This window comes from Polypterus senegalus, chromosome 2 (assembly GCF_016835505.1).
Source record: "Polypterus senegalus isolate Bchr_013 chromosome 2, ASM1683550v1, whole genome shotgun sequence".
NCBI lineage: Eukaryota > Metazoa > Chordata > Cladistia > Polypteriformes > Polypteridae > Polypterus > Polypterus senegalus.
Genome location: NC_053155.1, coordinates 281,577,215 through 281,598,296, shown reverse-complemented (window position 1 = coordinate 281,598,296; position 21,082 = coordinate 281,577,215). Strand labels below are relative to the sequence as shown.

Here is a 21,082-nt window from a genome sequence, read left to right as displayed (position 1 = left end):
TGCCTCCTCCAGACCGCGAGGGGGCGTCCGTCCTGGTTCTGTTGGGGACCACGGGTCGAGGGCTTGGAAGCCCAGCCCTGTAGGGGCCCGTGGTCACCGCCAGGCGGCGCTCCGATGCCGGTTTATCCCGTGCAGTCGCCGGCCGGACGCTTGGAGGACGTGAGGAGGGCTTGTGCCTCCTCCAGACCGCGAGGGGGCGTCCGTCCTGGTTCTGTTGGGGACCACGGGTCAAGGGCATGGAAGCCCAGCCCTGTAGGGGCCCGTGGTCACCGCCAGGCGGCGCCCCGATGCCGGTCTATCCCGTACTGTCCTTGGCTGGGGCTGGAGCCCGGCCGGGATGCCTTGGAGGACCAGAGGATGGGCGAGTGCCTCCTCCAGACAGAGTGGGGGCGTCCGTCCTGGTTAGGCAGGGGGCCTCGGGTACAGGGCATGGAAGCCCAGCCCTGTAGGGACCCGTGGCCACCGCCAGGCGGCGCCCCAGTGCCTAATTATCCCGGGAGCCCGGCACTTCCGCCACACCAGGAAGTGCTGGGGGGAAGACTTTATGTGGCGCCCGGAGAGCTGCCAGGAAGACAGCCGACACTTCCGCCACGCTGGGGCGTGGCTAAGGAGCAGATGCCGGAAGCACCTGGGGCTCATCCGGGGGCATAATATAAGGGGCCGCCTCCCTCCAGTGATTGGTGGAAGTCGGGAGGAAGTGGACTGAGCGAAAGGAAGGACTGGAGGCGGCCAGGAAGGCACAAGAGACTGTGGGCCTGGACTTTGGGGAAATCGGTGCAAGAAGGCACTGGGGGTGCACGTGAGCACGAACTTGTACATAGTGTATATAAATAAATGGTGTGTGGTGAAAATATGCTGTCCGTCTGTCTGTGCCGGGGCCAGCGTTCACAGCATATAATTAGAATCTAGTCTAAGACCAGTTTAAGTACAGCATTTTAAAGTGGTGTTGCTCCCACAAGGTTCCTTGTGATCACTTTTGTAAGCATTTTTCTGGGCTTAGGTCTCTTCTCAGTTATGTAGATGTAAAAAAGAGACATTTAGCTTTCAAATCTTAGGACTTTCCTGTATGCAATGCTTTTTTTAATAAGCATCAGTGTTTTTATACATGCTCTCACAATGCACTTTAAGAACTCTAGAATAAATGTTTTGTGGTCCAAGGAATGTATTAGTTTTCGGCCTATGTACTCCAAACAGTACTACTTCTACTACCATTTCCAAATGAATAAGTACCTCCTCGATAGTCTAATTTACTGGAGGTCATTTACAGTATCAACTTCTTTACATGTGTTAACTTTAGAATAATGCAAGATCAGATCATTTACTATTTCATTGTCTGCATATTTTAGTTGGTGCTTACTGTTCCTGATTCCCTTTAACTTCACTTTGTTTGTTCCTTAACTACTAAAATACTGAAAGAAACTCTTTAAGCCATCTTTCCATATTATTTCAATTACAACACCTTTTAGCTTTTCTAATATTAATTCTAACTGGGTCTTTCGTTCTCTCATAAGCTCAATGGTTAGCACTAAAACTGTTTGCCTAAAATGCCTTTTTTTCTTTCAAACTTCTCTTTTAGCTCCATAGTTAAACATCATGGAGTTCACTTTCATTTCTTACTGTTCATGAATTTCAGGATGATCTTGTCCTGCATTGTATGACGAATGCTTTTAAATATGCTCCTCTTGAATGACTCCATACTTAAATGATTTTCCCAGTTTATCTTTTTTAAAACTTTGTTGCATCTTATCAAAATTTCCCTCATTAAAATGAAACTTTGTTTTTGAATCAGTGCCCTGCTAAACACACTTTCAAATTTTGTGGTGATCCTAATGGTTCAGTTATATAAACCCTTGATTTGAATTGTTATTATTACATATACTTTTATCCTGATTATTGCAGTTTTTTACAGGTCAGTTAATGCAGACAGGTACCAAGGTAGGCTGAGTTTAAATTAGGCAATGCAGGGTATTTTGAGTAAGATGTTGTTCTGTCAGAAAGAGTTAGGCAGAAATCATTCTTTGCCAACAAGCAAAGATTTGTAATCAGGTAGTCAAACACACAGTCTTCAAGTCAAAAATTAGAATTATAAATTGTAGTAAATACTTGCTTTGCAACAATTAAATTAGTTAAATGCTCCACATAATTGTGCCACCTGTGAAATACGAAATTGCATTGAGAGGGTGCCAAAATAATTCAACCAAATTAAAGAAATTCAGTTAAAGAAAAAAAAAAAACAGAATTGGAATCTGCATGATCCAAAATGTAAAATAAATCTGAAAAGGTCAATCAATCAATCAATCAGCATTTATTTATATAGCACATATTCATACAAAAAAAATGTAGGTCAAAGTGCTTTACAAAATGAATAGAAAAATAGAAGACACAATAAAAAAATAAACATAAATCAACATTAATTAACATCGAATAAGTAAGGTCCGGTGGCCAGGGTTTGACAAGAACTACGCCAAAAATTAGAAATTAATCTAACTCTTAACAGATGTAAGGCCATTATAATCTGCTTCCTTTTTAATGCCATTTGCTGCTTTCCTATTTAGCGTCCTTGTTGTTTCTAATATTTTTGGTGACTCACTGGCTCATTCTGTGCATATTAATGTGTTTATTTTTTATATGCCTGCTGGTTGTAATAGACAGTTTGCTTTTGCTATGTAAACTATCAGAGTGGTGCCTAAAAGTATTTATTCTGTTTTGAAGAGAGCATGGAAGTAGAATGTCTGTCTGTCAAAAGAGCTGTTTCTGAGAATGGCAAGGGAGTATGCTGACAGATAATAAGTGAGAACAGTATTGAGAGTGCGAACATGGTATCGGTGGGCTTTCTAATACTGCTACAAGAAAATCTGTTTTAGAAAATTAAAAAATCTACAAAACAAAAAGAATTACCATGCATGTGAACCTTTATAACCAGTACAAAATCCAATATTGTTTTCTAGAAGAATGCGGCAACTTATGTTTAATAATAAGCAGACCTGGGTAAAAATATCAATTTTCCAATTGATTGTTATTTTTCATTTAAACAATTCTATATTGATTCTCTCCTGCTCAATTACTATACAGGTAGTCCCCAAGTTACGGACATCCGAACTACGACTTACAAACGGGGCCGCAGCTGCGACGCATGTGCCTCAGTACCTGCCGCTCCGTCATCTTCGGCCTGGGGACACTGGAGGGGGCGATTTTGCTGCTCGCGCAATGTAGTGTCCCTTGGCAGCTCCCGATGGCAAGCGATGACCCGTGGTCCATAGTCACCGGGGCCACAGCTATTGCTCGTGTGCAGGATGGAGGCTTGATGGGGTGATTCACTGCCTGCCCACCACGTCGCCGCAGCTACTGACTGGACGCAGGCTGGATGGAGCGGAGGGGGGCGTTTCACTGCCGGCCCACCACACACGGCTGCCTCGTTCGTTCTCTGTGGGCAGCTGGTAATGCTGCAAGCGGTGACCTGGTTGTGACTGAATGGAGACCATTGAGGTTGAATGAGGCGGCAGGGGGTAGCATTGTAGTATGCCTTGGATTGTTGCCTCTTGAATGGGCGTGGTGGTGGATGATTCACTACGCACCTTTGGCCGCACCGTTTTCGTTCTCGGTGGGCGGACACTGCAAGCAGCATACTGTAGTGGAGATGACTGTGTGGTGGGTGGGTGGTGAACCGCCCCTCGCCGCCCCCATGCATTCTCAATAGCAAGCCTGCTTGTACTGTTACGCACATAGCAGGAAGTTGTCTCTTGTCAGCACATCAGACGTGTTGATGATGGGTACCTTCCTGCTGTTGTAGCATGTACAGTGCTGTGCAGAAGAGCTCATCTTAAACTTTTGTCTTCAACCTTCAAAAATGTCTCTAAACACAAATCTGGCGCAAGTGCTGGTGATACAGTAAAGAAGAGAAAAACCATCACCATTGAAAATAAAGTAGAAATAATAAAAAGGTCAAAGAGAGGTGAAACTCCATCATTCATTGGCAGAGCACTTGGTTACAGTTGGTCAATAATAGCATTTATTAAAATAATGTACCTATTCCGGGGAATGCCTGTATGTATATTTTTGGTTTTCTTCATTTTTTGCGTATGATCCAGTAGATGCTGCTAATGCGGCTTTGAAGACTTTCTAAAAAAGCACTTTACCATCTAGTCAGTGCCTTTGACACTTAAATCAGATGTCTGGACTTCCTGAGGATTTTAATGGTGCGTTGGTAATGAACAACTGAATAAAAGAGAAAAGCTCTCTAAGCTGTGCAGCTCAGAAGTTTAGTATTGTTGTAACCCAACAAATTTTAGAAATCTTTTATCCTGATGTCACCCATAAACGTAATCTCAGTCAACATCCAAACAAGCAGAGCCTAAACAATCCACACTGGAGATGGTGGGTAGCTCCAAGCTTCCATTTAAGTTGTCAAATGCCCATAAAATAACAGAATCTATAGCAGTTTTTATCTGTAAAGATTTGAGACCCTACAACAATGCTGAAAGCAAGGGCTTTCCACAAATGATGCAGGATTTTGAACTACGGTATAGTATACTAACCAGAAAGCAAGTGAGTAAAGTTATTGTACCTAGACTTTATGAAAATCTTAAGCAAATCATCGCCACGTCTCTCAAGTCAGTGGAGAGAGTAGCCATAACTTGTGATAGCTGAACAACCAGGGCAGCAGATTCCTATGTGACAGTCACGTCGATACATTAAAAACAGCTATGTTGCAGACAAGTGCACTCTGCAAGCCAGTCACAGTGGAAACAACCTCACTGCCTATACAGTATGCAGAGCTGCTGAGATGAATGGCTGTTGTTCCAAAAACCTTTCTAGCATTTCAAATGAATGTTTCATCGCGTGACTGCATCAATCGCAAGTTTTTGTATTGGCAAGTCCAATATACTTTGTTTCTCTTTAAGCACTTGACTAGTTGTACTGCTACGGTGGAAGTTTGCAACATGCTTCAGCAGGCCAAGCAAGTGGGCATTTGTTGGAATTTTCAGAGCAGTCTGCAATACCAAAGTGAGCCAACGTGAATTATCTCCATAAGCTGCACCGTACGGATCATATTAGTGGCATTGTCAGTCATGATGGCCGGTTCTTTTTCTTTCATGTTCCCGTCATCCAATATTGCTGTCACCAAGCATCAGCTCTAGATCCTTGTTTTAAAATGCTTCCTTTTTATCTGAGGAGGAAGTGTAAAGACACATTTACGAAAACTGATTAATGTGACTGTTAAACATGAGCAACTGAAGATATGTGTAACTTGTAGAATTATAGAAAGACACCAAACTTCCCACCGTATCATTAATTTCGACTAATTCAAGATTATTTTAAATGTCCAGTAGGGGAATACATTTGACTAACAGTTTAGTTGAAGGGTGTCTACATGGAGACTCATAGCACACAAATAGGTTACTGAATAACATGCTTGTTTTTTAAGAAGCTATATTTGATCATTTTATAATAATATTATTCGCAAGATGATATATATATATTTTATAAAGTAGATGCCGATAGTATTTTAATTAAACAAGCAGTCCCCATAATATGTGTGAACTCTGATGTGATGATACTTATGAGTAATGATATTATGTTCTGGATCTTCTAAATGATGTTACCTTTTCATTACTAATCAAGTATTTCTTCTTAAATGTCATTCCATGCTTATGCATATGTTATGAAGTCACTATATATAAATCACTATATAAGTCATCTTCAAATAGAGTGTTACTGGAATCAATATCAAATCGAATCAGGACATTGTGAATCAAAATCGAATCGAATCAATTCAGGATATCAGTGGTAATACTCAACCCTAGCTGATGACTCTAAATTGTCCATTTCCTACCTTGAACCAAGGGTGCTTTGGGGAAAGGCTCCAGCCTCCACAATTCTGAACAGATCACACAGGTGTGAAAATATTATTAATGTTGTGTTATTGTTGTGCTGTTTGTCTGGTATCCTTTAGAGCTGCATAACCTGTTCTCATCACAAAGGTTCAAATGCAGCTTTTTCAGATGTCAAGTCTGTAGTTTGATTCTGTACAGCTTAATTCCTCTGCCCAGACATTTTGCTCTGAGGTAGAGGTAGGGTGAACTTTGCATGAGAGGAAACATGGCTACATTATGCCATAAACAATATGATTATTGGAAAGGAAGTACAGTGTAGCACCTGTGTCACTTTGTCACTGAGATCATTGTTCCCTCACTGCTATCGCCGCCCTTTTACATAGAATGTATAAACCACAGCCTTTGACCAAGCAGCTGGCGTTATATGCTGTTATCCCATTTTTATGTTCTGATTGTAAAAAAAAAAAAAAACCCTAACCCTAACCCTAACCCTGCGCTCTAAACATGAATTTATGCTTTGCTCTCATGGTGTTTTGTTCTTATGGTGTACATGTAGTAAAGTCCTATTGCTGATCTATTTACATGAATTTGTGTCTTTTTACTAGCATTTTGTATTTATTCTTAAAATTTCAAAAAGACAGTTGTCTTTCACCGGTTGGGAAATGGTAAAATTCAATATTTTCTTTTTTGACTTTAAAATGTTTATGCTATAGTCAATTGTACAGATGAACATCTGCTGACAAAAAGCCATTGACCTTTGTGCTTTGTTTGCTTAAATTACAACATTGCAAAAGTAGAGTGGGATTTGTATTATTTTCTTTGACCACGTTAGTCCACAAGATGTTGCTGTTTTGCTGTTATGGCACTTTTAGCATTTTTCACTTCCTTGAACTATGTTACTTTGACTGCTTAAGTGAGTTATTATATTATAAACTATCCTCTTAACCAAAGTAAATTCTCCTTCCAACTCCTTACTGAGTTTAGTCGTTCTTCTTTTTGCTAACCAATCAAAATAATACATTACTTTCATGTACTGCTCCTGTGCTATAGTATTTGTTTTGTGCTTTACATGATCTTCTTACTACAGTTAGAGATCAAAAGGGGTTAAAATTGCTTCTGTTAAAACATTTACTCATTCTCAATGGATATGGTGTACTTGTTTTACTTCTTTTGCATTTTTCTTAAGAAGCCTTGAACATGAAAAAGCCTATAATTCCATGTTTAGACCTGGTACTGTATATGCTACGATGAAAAGTGAGAGCATTTCGTGATAGTTCATGCTTTTTCAGACAATTTCTGGGCTCATATCTTAAAGCACAAGTGTGACAGTTTAGTGATGACAACTGACAGATAGCAAATGCTTGACATGAAGGAGGCCCTGCTAACATTTATACTTGTTTGCATATACAGAATTCATGTTAAAATTACAGTTTAAAAATCAACATTCTAAAGGAAATAACAGTAATTTAAGGCCACAGTTTTGTTGTACCTATACAACACTTTCGATGTCTTCATAGGGTATCCCAATGCTGCGCTTTACGGGTCTTTTTCTCCTGATTCTGACACCCCTTTGAGATGCCCTGGACAACCTTTTTCACCCCAAACCTATTTTTTAATTGACCATTTTCATCCGTAGTACAGATGATCCTGTCTTTCAGAACCGATGACATTTAGAATGTTTTTATGGGTTGAACAGATGACATTTAAGAAGCTCTTACTGATTGCAAGCGCAAAGCTGGGTCAAATTTGTCCTAAAGGACATTGTCAGAGTTAACATAGCATTGTTTCATTGAAGATGGCAACGGCAGCTTTACAATAAAACGTGAATAGATACAGACACTGAGCAGTATCAAAAAGCAGATTTTTACGTTGCACACTCATAAAAAAAACAAAGTACGCTGGATTCAGAGGGAAAAATCTTACTAGTTCTCTGTCCTTACTTGGTAATGATTTCTAATAAACTAACATTGTGATGCCTGAGTTCTAAGAATACAAAAAGAGCAAAAGGAAAACAGAGAAGGCATTATCTTCTCCATTATATAAAGGGAGTTATAAAGAATGTCTTTGTTCATAGATAAAATTCCAGTAGCTCCAGCTGTGTTGTTTGAAGGGGAAACAAGACTGGCTAGAAAGTTGCAAGAATATTATTAATACTACAAGTCCTTGACATGATAATAACTCACAGATAAAATGCACAGATTTTCATCATTTTGATTACTGAAAGATTCAAGAATTCATCTGACATTCACTAAATAAAACCTTCTAGTGATGAAATCAGATTTTTGGTTTCAATGCGAGGAGATATATTATTCTCAGTGGTACTTATTTGAATTCAGGGTTGCGAAGGCTGACTCCTATCCCAACAGCATCAGGCTCAAAGTAACAACTAATCCTGGAAGAGGTGCCAGGCCATCACTGGGCACACACACATCACTTACAGTTACAAGGAGATGATTTTAAATCACCATTTAATCTAAAACATACACACATTATTGGGAAGTGGGAAGGAAAACTGGAGTACCTGAAGTAAAACACATGCAGCAATGAGAGAAGGTTCTTATTTCACTCAAACAGATGATCAGGCATTGGACCAAACCCAAGATGCTGCCTACTAACCACTGCATCGCTATGCTACTAGATTTTATGAAAAAAAGAAAAAGAAATTATAAAGTATTTTAAAAGAAATATTACAGAGTCAATATTTTGACATTTTTCCATCAGACCAAAGCGTCTAGAAGTCTGATATGTATTCAGGTTGCTATCTTATCTTGTTTTTGCATTTTTAAGTAGTGGAATGTACAATATGTAGGATATTATTGAATTTAATGTGGTGCTGCTGGTAAATTTCATTTTTAGGTATGTTAGGAACCCAATGAAATAGTTTTAGTTGTAATAGTAATAGTTTAGTTTAGCAGACATCTGTCTGAATTGTATTTTTGTGAACAGCTGTTACTTTGAAGGGACTGAATTATGTAATTGAAAGTGTTTTTTTCTGTGCTGGTAAATCTTGTATATTTTAAATATATTTTAGAATCAAATTGCAATAATTATGTTTTTTCTTCAAATGTGTATGCTTTTCATGGTGAAGACGATGGTGGCAGCAATACTGAACCGTACAGACCAAGCCAGTTTAACCTCAGCCATTATTTACTCCTAGGGAATTACCAGATGCTCACAAACTGTTCTAATGGAGTAGTGGCCCACACACAAAATGGCAAAATAGTGTGAGGCGTCTAAAAGACCCATTAAATGGGCCAGGGTCCTCTTTAGCCTGCCCAGAAAAGGTCTCACCTTAGGCGGCCTGACACCAAACTGCTGTGGCCTGTGATGGCCTGCACGTGGCCTAAAAAAGGTTTTGGCCTTTTTTCAAAACATGAAAATATATAATTAATATCCCACAAACTACAAAACTAAACAAAAGTGGCCTCTATGGAGAGGAACTTAAAAAAATGGCTAAGATAGACAAGCCCACTGCAGAGTCTTTAAAAAAATGTATATATATATATATTTGCTTATGTAAATGCAAGTAAAGCACAAAAATGGCAAAGAATGGCAAAGAATTCAAAAAGTGCTTACCTAAGAGGCATCCCAAAGGAAACAAGTCCCCAATTGCTATCCAAAAAACAGAATTCATAAAAAAGAAGTAAAATCTAGAAGCCAGAAAATGTTTACTCAATTTGATACACAATATATATGGCTGAAGATGGCCCTACAGCTGTGACATATGTGTGGCCCCACCTCTTAGGGTTCTAATCACAAAACATAAGGAGCACAAGACGCAAACACAATAAACATAGGAAGACAACAGTAAGTAAATGGAACAATTTTAGTAAAAGATACATAATTACAATAAACATATAAAAAAAAAAATAAACAAAGAAGGCACACAATGGGAAAATAAAAATAAACTGGGGAACACACACTGGCTAAAATGTAACACAGACCAGTTAATGAATATGATCCTGTGTCCAGCAGTGACTGTTAGCTCCAGGAATTGACTAGGGTCAGTGCTGGGTAGTCCCATTTACAGTAAAGCCTCAAAGCCACAATGGTAAAAAATAAGCACAAGAACAGCAAAAAAGCAATCATGACACAAAAATGTATTTTTACTTAGCTTGTATTAAAGAGTCAGTTAGTGTAAAATCCATGTCAAGTTCTTCCAGGAAAACGATAATGAAACTCGTCAAACCTGTAAGCTGAAATGCTCATAGTATTCCAGCCTTTGTCTTCTCCTGGTGCTGTAGTCAAGTCAAGTTGAGGAGCATGCACTGGTACAGTGCGTTGCTGCTCCCACTACACAACGAAACAACTCGGGATCCCGGTTTGCAACCCCCCAGGCAGACACGCGGCCCAGTCCCACCCTCCGGAAATGACCCTCTTATCTGCCGCAGCCAGGTGTTACGTGGGCGACCCCTTAGCCTGGTCCAGCCACTTGGGTCCTCAACAATTAGGGTCGTGTGAGTCGTATCACACTTGGGGAATCGCGCCACATGGCTGTAGTGCCGTAACTGATGCTCCCTCACAATGCAGATAATGTGCCTCATTCGGGACTCCATGAGCAACACAAAGTCAAATCAATGGTACCCAAGGATTTTCCAGAGAGACACAGTACCAAAGGAGTTCGTTCTTTGCCTCAGGTCACTGGATAGCGTCCATATCTTGCAACCATATAGCAAGACAGGAAGCACCAGGACTCTAAAGACTTGGACCTTCGTCCTTTAGCATAGATATCGGGAGCGCCACACACCCCTTTCCAGTAACCTTATGACCCCCCATGCTCTCCCAATCTGTCTACTGACTTCATAGGAAGAGTCACCAGAGACTTGAATGTCACTGCCAAGGTAAGTAAACCTCTCAACAAGGTTGACACTCTCTCCGCAGACAGACACACTACTGATGGCTGTGCCCAAGAGGTCATTAAAGGCCTGGATCTTGGTTTTTATCCCGGACACTCGCAAGCCTAGACACTCAGAATCCTCACTCAGTCTCTTGAGCACCGATCAAAGCCTCCATTGACTCCGTGAAGATCACAGCATCGTCAGCAAAGTCAAGATCTGTGAACCTTTCTTCATAAACAGATGCCCCACAGCCGCTGGACCCCACGACCTTGCCCAACACCCAGTCCATACAAGCATTGAACAGAGTAGGAGCAAGAACACACCCCTGATAAACCCCAGAATCAACTGGGAAAATGCAGAGGTCCTGCCTCCACTCTGAACAGCACTCACAGTACCAGTGTACAGGCCAGCCATGATATCCAGCAACCTCGAGGGGATCCCACGAATCCTCAGGATGTCCCACAGGGCAGCTCGATCAACTGAGTCGAACACTTTGCGAAAATCGACAAAGGCTGCAATGAAACTCTGCTGATATTCACGTTTGCGCTCCATGAGAACCCTCAGTACCAGGATGCAGTCGATGGTAGACTTCTAAGGCGTAAATCCAGACTGTTCTGGTCGCAGGTAGGTGAGCAAGTGATTACGGATCCTATTGAGGACAACCCTAGCATGGACCATACCCAGCACCGAGAGCAGTGTTATCCCCCTGTAGTTGCTGCAATCTAGGCGATCACCCTTCCCTTTCCAGATATGACTGACAAGTCCTGTTTTCCAGTCAGTTGGGATGATGCCAGTCTCCCAAATGGGAGCAAAGATTACTTGCAGTGCCAGGAGGACAGCCTTACCACCAGCTTGGAGAAGTTAACCCCGGATACCACAGATCCCTGCATCCTTTCCCCCCCTCAGCTGGTTCACCACCTGTGTAATCTCAGTGAGATTGGGTGGTTCACAGCTAATTGGAGGATCAGCCTCAAGAACCGTAGACCCAGAGATTTCCAACGTTCTAGCCGGAGGATCAGCTTTGAACAACTGCTCAAAGTAGCCAGCCCAGTGGGTCACAACTGCAGTGTCATCTGTAAGGACCGTTCCATCAGCTGCCCTGACTGCGACTCTCCGAGGAGCAGATTCAGATATGTGTAATGCTTTGATTTCTCTGTAAGCAGGATGTGGGTCGCTAGACTACAATGGTGTGTCACTTGCTCAAAGATTCCTCTAACAAACGCCTCTTTATCTGCCCTCAGAGCCCTTGCAGCCGCCCTTCTCAGTTCCCGATACAGACCAGAATAGCCATTGAGCTGTGTGCTGCGACTCCTCTCAATAATATCCAGGGTGCCCTGCGATATGAAACACCTCCTTCTGGGAACACTGGTAACACCAACTCAGCCCTCATAAACCTTCAGGGTCTTGTAACGGAAGGACTCCCACATCACATTAGGATCGGCAGTCGTACCCAAATCTGAAAGTTCCTCACACAAACTGCTTGCAAACTCATTCGAAACAGCCTGGTCTTGGAGTCTGGCCAAATCCAGGCTCATTTTTCTAGTAGGTGGTAACCTACTGGACCTAAGCTGGATCCTAAGAGTAGCAACAACAAGTTTGTGGTAAGAATTCACAAACTGGGCACTTTTGTATACCCTGCAGTTTTGCACGAGCCTCCAGCGTCTGCCCACGAGGATGTGATCGATCTCCTTCACCGCACCACCAGTATTGGTGTACCAAGTCCAACGATGCGGTTCAGGGCGTTGGAACCAGGATCCAGTGATTCACAGCCCAAGACCTTTTGCAAATTCAAGGAACATGGAGCCACTTTCACCATGGTCACCAGACCCAGTGGCTGCATTGAAGTCACCCATGTCCAGAGGAGTGTCACCTCATGGGCACCCATTAACCACCGAGCGAAGCTGCGAATAAAATGTCTCCCCTCACCGAGACATCACTGAGACAACAGACAAGGCACCCAGAGAGTCCCGTAATCTGAGTCTCATAATACGCTCGTTGAAAGGAGGGACATTGGACACTATCGGAAGAAGCCAATCCGCTACAGCGACAGCTACTTCCCGAGTATGACAGCCATCTGATCGACTGGACTGGGGTGCCTAATGCGTCGATCACAATCGACCGGTAGATCGCAAAGGTAGTGCAGGTAGATCGTGTTGCATTAAAAAAAAAAAATTTTTAAACGTTAGTCGATCATATATCCTCCCTATGGCATTTGCCACTTGATTGACATATAGGGCGGCCAGTCTGAGATCTCTTTTCTTCTGTCATCCCGCACGCATGATCAAATGCGCGAGCTATTGCAAAACTCTGGCTATCTCAGTGATCTAGTTAACCTTCCAATTTATATCGACTAAAGAAGGGATGTAAAAAAAAATTTGTTTGGGGATGGTATGGGCTGGATGTGGAATTGGAAGAGGATTTTATTCTCTCACAATGTCACAATTAAAGTGTATTTGTCTGGTCTGTCAATCTATCATTGCTATTCCAAAGAAGGAAAATGTGGAAAGGCATTTTCGAAATGTTCATAAAAACTATGAAACTGACGTCCTTCCAAAAAGCGATCTGAGAAAGAGAAAAGAAATGGAACTAAAATCGCAGTTAATCAGACAGCTGTCATTTTTCACTCGGCTGAATTCAAAAGTTCCTTGACTGCATTATTCGGCTCTACTTATTTATGCGAGTCAGCCTTTTCCCACATAAAGATTATTAAATCTGAATACTGTAGTGACCATAAATGTATTGAATTGTTATTGTGCCATAAAGGTTATTCAGTTATGCAGACTGGACTAGACCAATAAAAGGTGTATCCACCTACAGAGATCTGGCCAGTCCCCAGTCCGCGCACCTGAGAGAGTGCCGCCACTGAAATGCGGAGTTTACGCAGCTCCTCCAACAGCAGAGGAAGATGATCATCTTGCCAGAGAGACAAGACATTCCATGTGCCCACCCGTATGGGCCACCTCAAATTGGGACCCGAGTGTTTCCGTGCAGCGGGCGATGCCTCAGCACTACACCATTTCTGACCTCAACAGACCTGACCCTATTGGCTCTCCAACAGTTTTGACTCTTTTGGGGATGGGGCTCCCAAGGGCTTTCCCCCATCCCCTTCATGTTGTGAGCAGCCGTCCTATGGGTGGCTGCAGCAGAGCTACTCCTGTGGAAGAGCAAAAAGGAGTCTTTTCTGTAGTTTCGGAGCTTTGCGAAGTTTTTTAACGGTGGCTGGTGTGCCAATCCGGCCACCAGTCCCCATGATTTCCCTGCAAGTTGGAGGACCGCTTGCAGGGCCGGATGCAGTTTAACGTCATACCCAGGACATGGTGTAGGAGTATGTAGAAAAGTTTGAAGAATTAAAGGTTATGGATGGCTGCATTTGCAGTTTGGTGCTCCAGCGTGTCTAGGGATTAGCAGCTTTGTTTTTTTTCCAAGTGCCAGGGTATGGTATAACTGTAATAAAATATTATTTCCTCTACAGGAAGCCAATCAGTGTTTGATTATAAGAATTGCCCACATTCTACTAGAAATCTCTGAAAACAATGCAGTTATCACCATTTCTCCTAGCAAGACAAAAATATTTTTTCACAGACTGATGTATGTATTTTACAGACTATGAAAGGGTAATATTTCATAAGAAGGTTATGTATAGGAATGACTTATGAAAACTGATTGAGCTTCACTACTGCCCACAGATCCCTATAGCATATGTTCTGTCTTCTCAGCATCTTCTTTCAGTGGGTTGTACCTTGTACATCCCCCTGTAAGTGAATTAAATTTACATGTAAGCAGAAATCTTTTGATGGGTGTTTTGTTCCCCAAAATGGGTAGGGATGGGGACTTAAGTGTTGCTTGTGACTGAATTCCTCTTAATTTTTTGGAATGTTCTATTGTTTGTGTTTTTAATTGAATTGTGTTTTGTATAATACAGTAGACCTCCGGTAATACGCGGTTCAGGGTTCGCAGACTCAGTAGTTTGCAGATTTTTCCTTTGAACCTAACTATTAATTGTTAGCGGAAAGAACAAATATCCTCCGCAATTTTTTATGGCTTTTTTCATGGCAATACTGGGCTGTAGAGAGAACCGCTGAGGGAAACATGGTTTGGGATGGTGAAAGTAGCCAATTCAAGAGCATTATTCATTTATCCTTGCTGCTGATTGACTGCTGCCCTGTGACATGTCTCCACGTGAGAATCCATGTGTTTTTCACTGCTGAGGGAATGCGGTTGGGGATGGTGAAAGTAGCCAATCTGAGAGCATTATTCATTTCTCCTTGCTGCTGATTGACTGCTGCCCTGTGATGCATCTCCAGTTGAGTGTCCTCATGTTTTCCATTTTGTTATTGTATTCATTTTATTATTCTTAAATGCACAAGATGTCACCGAAACGCCCTGTATCTTCTAAGGCTTCTGGCATTGAGCCTAAGCGCCAGAAGAAGTTTAAAACACTCCAGGAGAAGGTTGAACTACTGGATTTGCTCCAGGAACTAAAAAGTTATGTTGTAGTAGTGCGCCACTATGGCATTAATGAAAGCACCGTACGATACATAAAGAAGAACGAAGCAGCGATCCGGAGTACCATATATGTAAGTTTCTGTGATAGTGCCAAAAAGGTAACGACAGTAAGGAATAAAAATATCGTCAGGATGGAATCTGCCTTGGCATTTTAGATCACCGACTGCAGGAAGAAGAACTTCCCCTTGGACGGTAACATCATCCGTGAGAAAGCACGAAAATTGTACCAGCAGTTCGCTACAGGAGACAATGTAGAAGGTACCGAAGAACCGCAACCAGGACCATCAACAGCACCGGAGCCTGAACATTTTCAAGCCAGTAAGGGATGGTTTGATCGTTTTCATCATCATCAATATCGTTATATCATGTATTACTGTATTTTAATTAAATTAAATTATTATGTATTTACTCTTATAACAAAGAAAACGACAGTGCATACCAACAAAAACGCGCTTGCATGAATTACAGTATGTATAGCGGCAACATTGGTATTTTACATTCTAGCACCGCGGGAGACATAGCAGCACAGTACTGTACAGTATACGGGTTTACCTTTACATTCTGTTTTTAGGTAATGTATTAAGCTGAGTTTGCAATGAAATTAAAGTGCTTTGGGGGCATACTGTATTTAGGGTTTAAATTATGAAAATAGGCATTTTAAAGACATTTTTTAACCACATCCAAAAGTCACGGTTTTTCACAATTTGCGGGTGCTCTAGGAACGTAACCCCTGCGAATTTTGGGGGTGTACTGTATAAAGAGATCTTCAAGCTCAAAAAATAAATAAGTAAATAAAATAAAATAAACAGCAATGATGAAATTCTGAAACACCATACAACCCATGTTTTAAGTATGACCAACCCCAACCTAAATGCAAAATTTTGTGAATATCAGTTCAGTGGTTTTTGTGTGACTGAGAGTCCTCAGTGTGCAAAACAGACAAATAACTTCAAACGAGACTGAAACATTCAAAAGACAGACAGAGGGTTTTATGATTTTACCTGAATGTATGTAGATGGTGACGTGACTGCATCACACAATGTCTGCAGATTTGTCAGCGGCACATTCATGCTGCAAACCTCCCATTCTGCCACATTGCAAAGGTGTTCTAGTGGATTCATATCTAGTGACTGAGAAGGCCACTGAAGAAAAGTGAACTAGTTGTCATGTTCATGAGACCAGTTTGAGATAAGTTTTACTTTGTGACATGATGCATTATCATGCTTTCTGCAGTCCACAAAAGATGGGTGAATTGTGACAATGAATGGATGCACATGGTCAGTAACAATACTGTATTAAGCTATGGCACTAAAGTGGGGGTGGGCAACTATATTTTACAGGGGCCGCATAAGAAAACCAGCTTGTTGAAGAGGGACAAACACATTCTGTCAATTGTTACATTATGGTCAACATGTTATATTTCTTTTTTTTTTTCCTCATAACAAAATTTTCTGTGTAACAGACTGTGTGTGATTTAATGCCATAACCCTGATGAAATGTACAGTATTTATTACAACATCAACCACATGATTAATTTTCAGCACTGATTTACATAGCACTTCTTGGTGAATAATGCATTGTAAAAATATGAGTTTTTGGGCTGGGTTAACTTCAGCCACTTTTTCCTGCAACCTTTTTTAAAGGCCAACATTTTTAATTAGGGGAACCATCAGTTGTCACACCAGTTGTCACAAGTCCTAACTTTTGCTTGCATGTACTGACATCAGTAAAAAAATTCTTACCAGTTGTTGTCTCTTTCATTGACTGCATAGAAGTCAATTCCTCTGTCATTTCAAAGCCTTTTGTTATTCCTTTCCGTAAAAATCAGCAGTTGCACTCCGATACAAACATCACTGCTCTCATCCAAGGGCAAGGAGAAGAGTGTCAACATTTTCCACAGAGCATTTGAGCTGAAGTACCAGATTCTCCACAGTTTCCTCAATCTGTCTTGTAACCGTTCACCGTGAAAGAACAGATGTTCAAACGCATCCTTCTTCTCTGGGCAGAGAATTACCGCTGGCTCCAATAAGCACTCTTTAACGAATTCTCCATTAGAAAACAGTTTGCTTCTTTTGGCAATTTTGTAAGCTAATATATAGCTGTTTTTTGTTGTTTCCTCCTTTGCTGTATGAAGTTTTGAAAACAAGAAAACATTGCTGTTTGCAGTTTAGCTAACAATTTCTCTGCAGTCTTCATCGTCTCCTCTTCTGATAAGTTTCTATATTCTACTGCATGCTTAGTCTCGAAATGATGGCTCAGATTCAACAGAACTGCTGCTGAGTAGATTTTTCTTTGCTTATCTCACCATTGTGAGTAAACTCTTGGACAGTGTTTTTCAACTACTGGGTTGCAATTCATGTTTGGGTTGTGGACTGCAAAGTTTCTGTTGTTTATAATGTTAGTGCCATAGCGATCACGCTCAGTTCACTAAGGGGGAACACTCTGCTCTAGAGACTGTTCTGCATGAAAATTACAGGAGCTCAGCAAAAACCAAAATACTAAAACCAGCCTGTCTGGCACCAACAGTTATGGCATGTTCAAAAGCCCATAAGGTCATGTTTATTACTGGTTTTTGAGGTGAACATTAAGTGAAGCTCTTGACCTGTATGTGCATAATCTTTATCCATTTTGCTGCTGCCACATGATTGGTTTATTAGATAATTGCATAGATAAGCAGGCGTACAGGTGTTTATAATAATTTGGTCAGTGAGTGTGTAATCTGAGCACACACCTCTCATCCCCACAGAATATGCCAGTTTTTGATGGTAGATTAGAATCAACTACATAGTGATTTACAGTTCAGTTCAGAGTAACCAATGATGTTCCAGCAGTCCCCGATTACCATACTAAGTACTCCCAACCATATCCCAGTTTAAAAGCAGTCATCTTTGACAACATTATTTAAGGCCCTGCGACCACACAAATTAACTCTGCTTATAATGCTTGGTATACATTTGTCATTAACTAAAAATATGAACAAATGAGTTTATTTCAGTAAGTTTCATAATGAGTTTTTGGAAGTTACAACATATAGTAGCTAAGCCTAAGAAAAAAAGGAAGTTTAAGTACATTTGCAAAATTAGCAATGGTTTAAAGAGATCACTTAAAACAAATCTTGCAGAAGTTGTGTTTGGACCCATTTCACCATAATTTACTCAAAGTATTGAAGTGTTGTTCATTTCTTAGTTTAATATAGATGGCACTCTTTTTTGCCATTTTAACATTATGATTTATGGTTAATTTTACACTTCACTTTGTTTCATATTAAAGATGTTGATGCTAAACTGTTCTTTGTGTCCAGCTTTATTTTACCTCACATTCCTTTTAGCTTGCCTTACTAACTAAGTGTTGCTAGTGCTGTGAAGATACAAGCACATGAAGTAACAACTAAGCTGAGTGGAGTTGAGCTTTACAGTACAGTGTGTTTATAAACAAGATGAATTGTGGGAGCCTGGTGTAGCGCTTCCTCTCTCTCTCTCACTCTCTCTCGCTCTCTCTCTCTCTCTCTCGCTTGCTCGCTCGCTCGCCCTCTTTTGTTTAAGTTCAGATTGCTTTTCACTGACATCTCAGACTGGGGGAAAAATAGATACAGGAAGTTACAAACAACTGAACAGTTGAAAAGCAAGCATAAGTTGGAGAGCAAGCACTTATCAAGAAGAACAAAAATAAGAAATTGCCTTTTTATTGTTTTTAGGTAGCTACAGCTTTTCATTTTGTTCAGCCTGCAAACTGTTTCTCAGTTTCTTTCAGAACTGAAGACTGTCAAAGATGAACACACTCTGTTTAAGGCATCAGGTAGGGGATTTGGTATTTAGCCCAGTTTGATGAAAATTGTAGTGAGCTCAAGGCAGCCTAAGTATGCCTTTATTGAGATGTGAAAGCTTTTGTTGGCTTGTAATGCTTCTCAAAGTGTGGTTGTGGTCTAGCATTTAATTACAGAAAATGTAATCTGTCTGTTTGCTAAGTGAGTCTGAGTAGAGGAAAGGGGGAGGGGGGCGAGTTGTATCTCTGCGCAGGCTAATCGCTCAGTCTGGAGGCCTTTTTGGTTGTCTAACTTGGCTTCTGTAGCAGGTATTCTATCACTAAATGTTAACATTTTTCATATTCTGCTTTTAGCAGCTCAGTTAAAAGTGCTTTTTGATGCTGCCTGTACTTGTGTGGCTTTCCTGTTAGGAAGATTTGTGAATTGTCCTGAGGTTACATTTAGAAATCTGATAATAAGAGCCTGATGATTTTACAGTTTTTGGAGGCTGGGGCTTCATCACCATCACTGTCCTCATCTATCCTTATAAATGTAGTCGCTTATGAAATGTTAGGCTGAAGAACAATACAATACAATAAGATGCAGAAAAAGATTTAACACTTTCTCATATTACCAGGAATGATGTTTCGTGCTTTAAAACCAGATTTTATATCTTGAGTGTTCTATTGTTTCTCGTTAGTTGTGAATTTTAATGTGGTTTATGTATAGTATATTCAGTAGATTTCTTGTAGGTATTTTGCTGTAACCTAGACGCAGTTTCAGTGCACTTACTATATTAGCTGTATTGTTCCCCAAAAAGGGGAAAAAAGAAGAACTTCATTCCTCAAAAAGGGTAAAAAGGAGAACTACATTTAATTACTTTGCTTTTTTTGGTAAAAAAAAAATAAAACAGTTTAATGCATTTGAAATAGTTCCTTAAATGTTTAAAACTCACATGTGACTTAATGTGTACTTATATACCTCCTTCAATTACTTACAAATAAGATCTTGGCCACCCGGTCTGCTAGTGTTGTGCTGCTTTCACAATGTGATTATCTTTTAATGTATTATTTCCATCACCAAACTTTGACAGACATCAGAATTCCTTTTGCTGCTCATTGTTTTTGTGAACTGGTCTCCGCTTGCACTAAATCAGTCTTCTTAGAACAGGCTTTCTTAACTGACCAGGCAGTGATGGGCTAGCACCTAGCACCCTGTACAGGGTTTGTTTCTTCTTGCATTACAATGCGATTGGAATGGGTTCTGGTCCCTTTAGCCCTGAACTGGATTGAGAGGATTAGAAATTGATGGATGGATGGTTTGCCATGAGACATTCACACGTAGTAGAGAATAAAGTTAATTAGATACTTACTTATAGATTGATCTTTTATTTGTCTCTAGGGAAAACTTTTACAGAAACTCAAGAAATATGGAAATGTTATAAAAATGAACAACAACACCACCCTCATTAACACAGACAAGAATTATACAAACAAAATTCTGACTTGGCTAAACATAAGAGATCAATCACAGTGAGGCATTATAAAGGTATAGTGCTGGAGGTATGAAGGAGTCCCAGCAGCATTTCTATTTATATGTCTCTTAAATAACTCGGTAGTTAAAATAATCTGTGCCAGTGTGTCATAGAAAGGATGTGTGGCATTGTCCATAATGGTCATTGATTTTGTCTGTATTCTCTATATTTGGCGCACATTAACTTCAGTCTTTTTAAAATGCATGTGAAAGGAGGAGAATATTTATTTGCAACACATTGGTAGGGTTTGTTGCTATTAATAAACATTTGTTTTCTCATTTTTATTGCTGATGAGGAACACAATTTATTTTGTGACAAATTTGATTTGCCTGTACTTTTGTAAATTAAGTTTTTTTTATAATTTCTATATAGTACTATCTTTGCTTTCTTTCGTTTTGTGGGAAAACACAGTTTATTATGTTGCTGTCTGCACAACATCTTCTTATATAATACGCTACCGTGGCTGTCTGTTTGTCTGTCCAGGATTTTAAATCACCTGTAACTCGCAAACCGTTTGACCTATTGCCCTGAAATGTGGGACACATATACTATGTGACGTCTACTATCCGCTTTCGGGGTGATGGTTGTCCTCCAAGGTTATTCCTCTTTTTATTTTTATGTTATTGTG

General features: G+C 40.5%; 1 protein-coding gene across 9 annotated transcripts in view; it reads left to right on the top strand.

Moving 5' to 3' along the window:
- Positions 1 to 21,082, top strand: part of LOC120523933 (arf-GAP with Rho-GAP domain, ANK repeat and PH domain-containing protein 1) — a 391,846-nt gene that overhangs the window by 140,964 nt on the left and 229,800 nt on the right. Inside the window, exon 1 of one of the 9 annotated variants that reach the window (XM_039745654.1) lies at positions 18,732 to 18,872. The exons of 7 other annotated variants lie outside the window; for them this stretch is intronic. The gene's annotated coding sequence lies outside the window, so the exon portion shown is untranslated. Of the gene's footprint in view, positions 1 to 18,731; positions 18,974 to 21,082 lie in introns of those variants that run through there. One more of the 9 variants, XM_039745653.1, reaches the window with a different exon arrangement.